General features: G+C 44.6%; 1 protein-coding gene across 17 annotated transcripts in view; it reads left to right on the forward strand.

The window, feature by feature from the left end:
• Nucleotides 1-10484, forward strand: part of IL1R1 (interleukin 1 receptor type 1) — a 77928-nt gene that overhangs the window by 15415 nt on the left and 52029 nt on the right. The gene's annotated exons all lie outside the window — the stretch shown is intronic.

A 10484-nucleotide genomic window follows, 5' to 3' on the forward strand; every position in this document is an offset into this window, starting at 1 on the left:
TCATCCCTAAACCATTTAAAGGTTTTTGATCAATCATTGTGTAGTTGGTAACAAAGCTTTTACAACTGGGCAGTGATTTCTTTCACTATGTGTTTGTAATGCACCCAGCACAATGGAGAGAAAATCCTCCGTGTATGTCATAATATAAATATCACTTATAATACATTTTAATTGTCAGTATTGGTGAAACAACATTCTAAAACCCAACAACTATTGGAATGCAGAAGTGCAACTGGGAGTGGAAATATGTCCTCATGAATAGCTTTCCAGTTTGACAGAAATCATCCCATCACCTGTTAAATCTGTACTGGCACTGATAGGGTACAAATTTCTAAAGAAGAAAAAGGCATAATACTTGGCACCAATCATTTCTTCCTAGATAATAAATATCCATTACCGTGTCGAGTCCTTCAGCAGGAGGAGACTGTTTGTTATGTCAAAAGAATACAATATTGCCTACATCAGTAATTTCATATTTACTTAAATTGCAAAGTAAATGACTAGTATGCATGAATATTTTTTTCCCATTCCTTTTCTTTCCTCTTGCTTCCTTCAATTTTGAAGCATTTTTTTTAAAGTAACAATGCATTTTGAAAATGAGAATTTGAAAAGTTAAGGACCTGCTTTTCAACACTGAACGCACAAAACTGATGTGCCTAATTTGTGTGTGCTGATGCTATGATTGTCACTTAACTGGACACACAAATGGCCTGTTACCCATGTACCTGGCTATTTATGTGTGCAGTGATCTGACTTGCACACACAGTCATGGTATTTATGCATGTGATTCATGCCCACATTTGTATCCATTTGTTTTATGTCTGCAGTGACAGTAATCAGGTCCTGAAAGTTTAGGCAGCAAATTCTCAGCTCATATAAATAGGCATGGCCCCAACTGAAGATCCTCAACTGAGGATCTGCCCCAGGACTTTTTAGAGTGCTGTATTTGACACCATGACAGTGAAGATTTTTTTCCTAACATAACAGTTATGAGAATGAACTAAGTTTAATCACTATTTAAATTCTGAGGATTATTTTTATTTCAGTATTTTTTCTCCTATTTTTTTCATCTTTTATACATTTTTCTTTATGCACAGCTATTAATCTTTTTGAAGTTTTGAGTACTGTCAAACTCATTGCATAATGTTGATAGTGTTACTGTAATTAGGGCAGCATACCTGTAAATTGAACTGCTGGATTTTGTACTGCGAAGAAATGTTCTGATTAGATTAGCTAAAACTATATTCTAGTAAGGTTTGTTGCAATTCTATTCTGACTTTCAAGAAAATCATAGACTAAAATGGCCACCATAGTTTTAATTTTCATGATGTGACACTTATGTGATCTCAGATGGGATATAAAGGAAGAGCTTTTGAAGCATTTTGTGCCTTTTCCCCCTCTCCCTAACAAAGGGCCAGAATCTGCAGCTCTTCTTCACTTTATGTAGTGCCTTACTCCACAGCCAGCTCCAGTAAAATCAAAATAAAAAAAACCTCAGTTGAGCTACTCACAATATTGTCCCACTACAGGTGAATAAGAGTGGCAGCATCTGGCCCAGAAACATAGGTGCCAGCTTCCTCCAGGTCCAGAGGGTGCTCAACCCCTGACTCTGCCCCAGGCTCCCCCCACCTGACCCCTTCCCCTAAACCCCCGCCCCACCTCTTCCCACTCTATCTCTTCCCCCATGTCCTCACCCTGCCTCTTCCCACCTCCCCACAGCATGCCCCATCCCCACTCCTCCCCCTCCTGCCCAGAGCCTCCTGCCCACCGTGAAACAGCTGATCGCAGTGGGCGGCAGGCGCTGGGAGGGAGGGGGAGGTGCTGATCGGCAGGGCAGCAGGCGGGTGGCAGGGACTGGGGGGAAGTGGGGAGCTGGCTGCCAGTGGGTACTGAGATTTATATTTTTAAAAGCAGTTCATTACTTCTATTGAAGGCTTTGTAAAAATACTTTTTTTTTTCCTGCATGAAAGCTAGCTTTCCAAGTATTTATCTGGAATTCTGTACCAGAAAAATATACTATAAAGTTATCTTCAATTAAAAAAAAGTACCAAAACAAAGCACAAATGTACTCTCGTATTTTCCATCAGTAACTACAACAGATACCAATACTTTGTACACTTCATAGACTGGCTTTTGTATCTTAAAAAAAAAAAAAAACTCTCCCCCAAAAAACAGCTCCCTGTTCAATTAAATCAGGTTATTTCCTGACACCTTCTATCAACAATTAGGTCACCTAACCACAATCACTTGCTTCTGTTCACATATTTTCTAAGAAAAATAAAGTGTTTGTGTATTTCATTGTGCTGCTTTGCCATCAAACCTTCCATAACATCATTTCAAAAACGGAATTTACTTGGCCCACCTTACATCTCTCTCCCTCTGTTTGCTTTAGTGTAACCTTTCCTTGGGTGTGTGTGGTTTTTTTGGTTTTGGGTGTGTGTGTGTGTGTGTGTTAGTCTCTTACCTTCAATTTTTTTTTACTCTAAGAGCCACCTCTTCAGAACACTTTTTGGATTCTGTCTTTTTAGCTTTTTATTTCTCACTTTTTCACTTCAGTTTTCTTTTGCCTGTTTAGTAAAACTATATGCATATTTCATTGACTTAACCCTTTCCTTTATCAAACATATTTCTCCTCCTCACATGCCTTCTTCTCATCAGTTTCTGTCTCCCGTACCTCCATCTCCCTTCTTTCGCTGTCCAATCCAGCCACACTTGTTTTTTGGTCACAATGGAACCTTGCTATTGTTGAATTCAGGATATTATAAAAATGTTCATTGACAGTTCATTTCCTAAATCTATGTAGGGAAATATTGTAGAACAATGGAATATGTCTAGACTTTGCTTTTGTTATATATAACTATTTGTACAACTTGGACTTCAGACTCATGGAAGCAGATGATGATGTGTGGAGTTGTTTTGATTCCTATGACACATGATGTTGCCGGACAAAGGAACACACAGATACATATTATAGGTGGGACTGGTAGCATCATTTTTTATTAAAATTGCCTTAAGAGGGTGGGAGGAAAAATCCTGTTTTCTGTTCCTTCTTATGTTGCCAAATTTTAATTGTTCAGGCTGCAATTCTCCATGCTCGTTGTTTGTCTCAGGCTGAATTTTTTGGATACTTTCAGCCAAAATGGTTCAGATGTTCTAAGAATGAGGCTAAGGAAAAATGTTTTTACCGATGTTAAAAATATTCTGGTGATTTTTTTCCGCCCGCCCACCCCGCTTTTTTAGCACATTCTTGCATTGGAGCAGGAACTTGAAATTTGGCAGGGAGGTGGTCTTATTGTCAGGGATGTGCATTTTGCCATTACCATGAAAATCCATTCCAACTTAGCCAAGTTAGAAGCCTTAAAAAAAAAAATTGCAAGTCACACATGCTCAGCAGAGACTTCAATTTTAGCAGCTAAAACATGTGAAGATTCCATTCTCACTGAGCATGCCTGAGTCTCTCTCGGCTCCTAGTGCTGACCAGACTGTACATGTTGCATGCCCACAGAAGTACTGAGCATGCTCCAGCCCAGGGCTAGGGTGAAGCTGGACTTTCACTGTAATGGCTGCTCCAGGCAAGGGTGGGGTTGGGTACTGGAACCTGAGAGCAGAAAGCCTATCTCTCCTGTGTGCTTAATGACACCCCCTCCGGCACCCAGGCAGTATGGTGGAGGAAGCCATCTGATTAAAATGAATAGGGGGGGAAAAGCAGATGAGAGAGAGGGGATTAGACTGGGACAAGGAATCTGCTGAGACTGGAACTGTATGGGGGAGAGAAACTGCAACTGGGAGTTTGGTGGGGGAGAGTGATAAGTAGGCAAGGAGACTGGGACTGGGAGCTGAGGGGAGAAGAGGCTGGGACTGTTTCCACAGGTAAAGTGAGACTAGGAGCCAGTGAGGGAAATGGAGGTGAACTGTGAGCCAGTTGGTGGAACATTGGATTTGGAGGATTGGGAGAAACTAGATTAGTTGGACTAGGAGATGAGGATTAGGAACCAACATTGGTGGGGGGTCTACTGAGCGGCCAAGGAGCTCCAGTGCAGGGGTGAGAACTGGGATTATATGGGCAAACGGACTGGAACAAGGAGTCAAGGAAGGGTGACACTGCGACAAAGAGTCATGCAGGGGGTGGGGGAAAAGACTGAGATTGGATGAGGAGCTGGGAGGAGGGAACTGGAAGTGGCTGGGCAAGGAAATTGGGGACAAGGAGTGGGGATGGAAATGGAGGAATTGGGACTGGTTGGGCAGGGAGACTGGGACTGTGATGAGAAGCCCGAGACTGGATAGGCAAGGAGAATGTGACTGGGACAAGTTGGTAGGAGTGGATGTTGGAGAAGGGGTCAGATTTGGGGAGAATGTGCAGAAGTCTCTGCCCACTAGAGAACGCTCTTTTCCAGAGCCTGGAATGGAACCCAGGATCCTTGGGTCTCACCATTCCTCTGCTGTCAGCAAATAGCTATGAGGTGTACTGGCAAAGTGTGTGTCGTCCCTCTATAGTGCTGGTCCACATAGACAATAGCAATGTACTACTGCTCTCTTTAGCTCTAATGGCAGAAGCCTGTGTAGTGGATCTAAAGGGTACAATTTTGCTCATGACCCAGGTAGGTGTCAATATGATGCCACATGATGGAATTTTTATTTGTTGGGTGTTTTTTCTCAGTTTGCAATTTGAGAGAGAGATGCTATAAGGTCACAATCAGGAAAACTTAAGCAATTAAGTATGCAAGTTTGTATATTGACAATTAATTTTCCACATTTACATAAGCAATGATTGTGAAATTTGAATGACTTACTGTGCATTTGTCCTTATTGAATTTCACCCTATTTACTTCAGACCATTTCTCCAGTTTGTCCAGATCACTTTGAATTTTAATCCTATCCTCCAAAGCACTTGCAACCCCTCCCAGCTTGGTATCGTTCACAAACTTTATAAGTATACTCTCTATGCCATTAGCTAAATCATTGATGAAGATATTGAACAGAACTGGACCCAGAACTGATCCTTGTGGGACCCCACTCATTATGCCCTTCCAGCATGACTGTGAACAACTGATAACTACTCTCTGGGAATGGTTTTCCAACCATTTTGCACCTACCTTATAGTAGCTCCATCTAGGTTGCATTATAGGTGATTTTTGAATGTATCTAGAAACCACAATACAACTTTATCTCATATTAAAAAACAATCCATTTCTCAGAGGAGGAAAATTAAGTTTTATTTAAAGATCATATTATGGCTTTGGACAATTTGTGTCAAAAGCTATATTCTGGCACAAGTCTTGATTATATTGCAGCAATGCACCATCTCCTCCTCAATGACATTTATATGTGTGTGTCTCTATTTCCATTATCCCTCCCCTGAACACCTCTTTAGTCCCCTGTATCTCTCTCCCTCTTTTTCTGGCAAAAAATAATCCTTTTTAGAATGCTGAATAAGGGCCCTAAAATCAGTTAATCATTTACCCTGGTTCAGTTAAAGTAAACTATTTGTATTGAGAAACATCTGCATGACTAAAACTGCATTGTAATGCACATGTAGAAGGGGACAGAGAGAAACTGCAATCTAAGCTAAACTGCCTGGGTGCTCTGTTAGTGCACAGTAAGGGTATGTCTATGCTGCAATTAGACATCCATATCTGGCCCATGCCAGCAGACTCAGGCTAAGGGACTATTTAATTGCAGCATAAAAATTTAGGCTTGGGCTGCAGCCCAATCTCTGTGACCCTCCCACCCCACAGGGTTCTAGAGCCCAGGGTCCAGCCAGGAGCGGCGCCAGGGTTTTTGCCGCCCTAGGCAGGGGGTCCTTCCGTGCTCCCGGTCTTCGGGGCACTTGGGCAGTGGGTCCCGGAGCGAGTGAAGGACCCGTCGCAGAATTTCCGCTGAAGACCCGGAGCGCGGAAGGACCCCCCCGCTGCAGAATTGCCATGGAGGGCGGCAAAATTCTGCCCCCCAAATCCTGCTGCCCTAGGCTACCGCCTAGGTCGCCTAAATGGAAGCGCCAGCCCTGGGTCCAGCCCAAGCCCAAATGTCCACACAGCAATTAATCAGCCCTTAGAGCCCTGGGAGACTGACTCAGTTGGCATGGGCCAGATGCGGGTTTTTAATTGCAGTGGAGACATACCCTAGGTGTCCACACTGGGAGTTAGTACTATTTAAAGTACTGGGTGGATGAGCAAGTGTAGAACCACTAAAAATGAAAAGCCTCCCTTTAAGGGGAAGGGATCACTGGACCAAGGCGTCAATTGATTATGGGGGACAACAAATGAAAAAAAAACAGGAATGGGGGTGAATTCAGAGGTAAAGAATTAGGGATCCAGAGGGGGACACTGAACAGAGAATCCCTGGCAGTGCCCACTGCTCCTCAAAAGTGTCCAGGGAGTCAGTGAACACTACTCAGAGGAACTCTGCCTGGAGGTATAATCAAGTAAGGGACCAGAAATAGGCCCCACAGTTGCAGAGTACCCCCCTGTTCAGCTTCCTCCTCCTGGTGTGATGGATGGCTGTACTGGCCAGCACCAGGAGAAGGCGGACAAGGAAGTCCCATGACTTTGTGGGGCCATGAATGGTGTGTGCTTGGATCAAGAGGTGCAGGGGGAAGTGCAGCCAGAACCTCGGGAAGAGGTTCTGGAAAAGCCAGAAAAGGGGCTGCAACCTGATCCACTCTACAAAGATGTGCGCCAGGGTCTCCCTACAACTGCAAAAGGCAAAGGTGCCAGGGGAGTTTGTGGACTACGCCAGGTACAGGTACATGCTCATGGCTCTGTGAAGGAACCGCCAACTAATATCCCCAGCAGGCCATGGAACCAGACTGGAGTACAGAGTGGCCCAATGGGGTTCCTCGCCCCCCTCAGGGGGCAGCACGTCCCACTACTTGGTGTTGGGGCAGGACATGAGTGGATGGTGTGAAGCACAAGCATGTACAGATGCTCTCTGGGCACAGTTTGGAGGTGGACCAGCTGGATCCCATGCAATTGGCTCAGGTGATGTTGGGGGTGGCTAGGGAGGCTCCCAGGCAGGGGCCTGATGATGAGGTCTGGAGGGCCAGGGATGAGAGGTGGGTGGGGTGCACCTGCCCGCAGAACCCACTCGAGGAAAGCAAGAGCAGCAAGAGTCAAGACTGCCCTCACCTCCTGGAGCACATGAAGCGGGATGCGCAGGGTGGGCAGCTCCATGTCCACCCTAGCCCAGGTGATCTCCAATTATGGTGGTACCAACTAGGACCAACCTCTGCCGCACCAAGGGGGACTCCATCACCTGCACACAGAGAGGGGGTTGTGTAGCAGGGGTTCTACTAGGAGGTCCTTCCCTTTGGCGGCCATTATGGACCTGGTCACTGAAACTAGCTTCCAGGTCCTGAGGAGGTCCTGGTAAAAGACCAGCAGCTCAGAGAGGTCTTGGGGGAGACCTCTCAGGTGAAGAAAAGAGTTGCCAGTTGTATCAGAGCCCTGGGATGTGGCAGAGGAAGGTGTTGCACCAGCATGCTCTATGCTAGACCACCAGCACTGAGTCTCTCTGCAGGGCCTGAAGGCAGAAGGCATGGACCTAGCTGTGGATATAGACCAAGCCCTGTCCACCCTCCCTCCCGGGGAAGCTCAGGACACCTGCAGAGACCCTGTGCAGCCCTGCCCAAAAAGACTCCAGCATCATCTTCTGGAGGCTGGCCAGAGTTCCCTGGTGTAGAGTCAGGGTGTTGAACTGATGCCAGGTCATGGACAGGACAAGCTGGTTGAGCAACAGTGCACTACCCCAAACGGAAGGCACTGCAGCAGCCCCATTCACCTCTGCCATCAATCAGCCACCCAATTCTCTATCAGGGAAGGAGGGGTGTCAGAAAGGTACATGCCCAGATAGAGCAGTGGGCCCACACCTAAGTGGCTGCCACACCTCCTCAACAACCAGGCCAGAGCTCTGTTCAGGGGTGCTGAAATAATTTGTATATTGGGGTGCTGAGAGCCATTGAATCAAACTATACCCTCTATATAATGGGAACCACTTCAAGCCAGAGGGTGCTGTAGCACCCCTAATTCCAGCACCTATGGTTCTGTTGTTTCCAAGCTTCACAGCATACAAAATAGAATTAGATCTTGAATGTCTGTTAACAGCCAGAGAAATTGTGGAATTCCAATTTCAACATAGTGAGTTGCCTGGTGGATAATAAAGGTCTCAGCACTCCCCCCTGATGATCTTGGCATCAAACCATTGATTCCACTTCAGTGAAGTCTTACAGAGATGAAATTTCAAGCCCTGGAACCATTCATGGATCTGACTCAGGAGATTCTCTTTGTCTCTAAACCAACAATATTTGGTTACCATCAGTGATTCAAGCACTGACCGCTTACCTATACAGCACAGTGATAGAGCCAAGAAAGCAAATATTTTGGATCAGTTCAATCATGTTGTAATAAGCAAGGCTATAGAGTTCCTAGGTGCTGGACCTCGTGTTCCAGATCTAGCCATTTAGTTCAGACAAAACCCTGACAGCTGAAAATACCGGAGTCAGGAGATAAGCAGAACAGTCCTACAAAAGTCTGAACTGGAGAGCTGAAAATAAGTGGATGTGATGTTATCTGATTAGAGTATAACCATGCAAATCATCGTTGCAATTATATAACAGTGGTAGCCACGAATCTTATAGTGTGTGACACATGGGCAGAAAGGGTTAAGCAGCTTGCAGGCTAAATAATCCAGAATCAACCTTTAGAGACATGTTAGAAAAGTATATAAATGGTACTATGCCCATCTAACACGGAATGGCCCTAGAACTTTGAAGTGCAAACCTATATTGTTAGAGAATTAGAGGTGATACTAATTGTATGTGTGTACTTATATCTTGTTAGATGTTAGCCATGTAAACTGACCGTTCCTGTCTGTCACTATAGGTATTGATTCAGAGATCAAAAGGGAATATTAACGTTTAGATGAATCTTGGGTGAAATAATGTCATTGTCTATATGTCTCTTTAAAGTTTGTGATAAACTGCCTAGTGGATAAAATGCCTTATGTTAATCTGTGTAGCTAATTACCAATGGTGCTTAGGAAATAAGTCTTCTTCAAAGTTTCCATGATTGCCTATTGTTCGCCTAAGGACTCCAACCTGTCAAGAGAAGGCCTGGAACTGTATAAAAACCCCTTGGGTCCTGATCCTTTTTATCTCAGATCTGCTTGATGCTTTATGCAGGGGAAGCTTAAGTCATAAGTGTGAGATCTCCAGTCTTAATCTGGATCACTCTGAATCTGAACATTGAACTATAACCTATGGACTAATTCTGAAAGAACTCTTTGCAGCTACAAAACTCACCATCTCTGCTATGAATCTGATCTCAGAACTGTACTCATGTCTGTACTTGTTTCTTTTTAAATAAATTCTAGTTTAGTTAATCAGGATTGTCTGTAAGCATGTATTTGGGTAAGATCTGGAATATTCATTAACCTGGGAGGTAATGTGTCCGATCTTTTGGGAGTGGTAGAACTTTCTTGGATGATGAATAAGATTTTCAGTAATCCTCATCATATTTGACTTGTGTGTCTGGGTGGAGGCCCGAGACTGGGTTGCTTTACGAGAACTGTGTTGTTGGCTTCTGGGTAGCCAGTGAGGTATTATAGAAGCTGTTTTGTGCTGGTCTGGTAAATCTAAGTATTGGAATATCCACTAGCTTTGGGGATTGTCTGCCCCATTCTTTACAGTTCACCCTTATTGAGTGACCTCAGTGCTGCTCCCCTGACACTCTGGTCACAGTGGAAAACAAAGCAACCTGAAAAGAATACCATAATGAACACAAGCATCTGGAACTGAGGCGGGGCACGTTAATAAAAGTGATCATATGTCTTCTTTTTTCATAAGATGTGCAGGTCCCTGAAACTTCTTTTGGGGTATCTAAAATATTCTGTTTTTTCCTTTAGTCAATCAACCCATTAAAAAAAAAAAACCCTACAAAACATCTGTTCAACATGTACTGCTATGCAGAGTAGAATCTGCTCTGTACTTATTGTGACAGTGAGATATGTCTAAGTCTATGGGTGGAAATAGTGGACATTGCTACTGCCGAAGCAGGGGCCTGGTCAATGATAACTATTGTACTGCATTCCAGACAGCCACCCTGTCTGGGAAAGATGCTTGACAACTTGTTGAAGGACTAACAACCAAGAACCTTCAAGACTGCAATCTGGGGCAATGACTCTGGTTGTCTCTCAACAGCTGGCCCACTCCCCTTGTACAATGGGTTTTCTATACCAGGACCTGCAGTGGGGAAGGGGAAAGCATGAGTGGTGGGTCTGTAGCTTCAGTCTGAGCACTTGGCTTAGCTCTGTAGGCCCTATTTAAGACTGGGGTTCTGCTCTGAGTAGGGGGCCTACCATCACCCCACATAAAAAAGGACTTGCAGGAGAGAGAGGATAGGAGGGACTCTGCCCACCCTGAAATGCCGACAAACCTGTGATTCACAAAAGGGGTCAACACAGACATGGGGAGCATGGATGTCAAGTCCTTT

The sequence above is a fragment of the Chrysemys picta genome, chromosome 1, assembly GCF_011386835.1.
Source record: "Chrysemys picta bellii isolate R12L10 chromosome 1, ASM1138683v2, whole genome shotgun sequence".
Classification (NCBI taxonomy): Eukaryota; Metazoa; Chordata; order Testudines; family Emydidae; genus Chrysemys; species Chrysemys picta.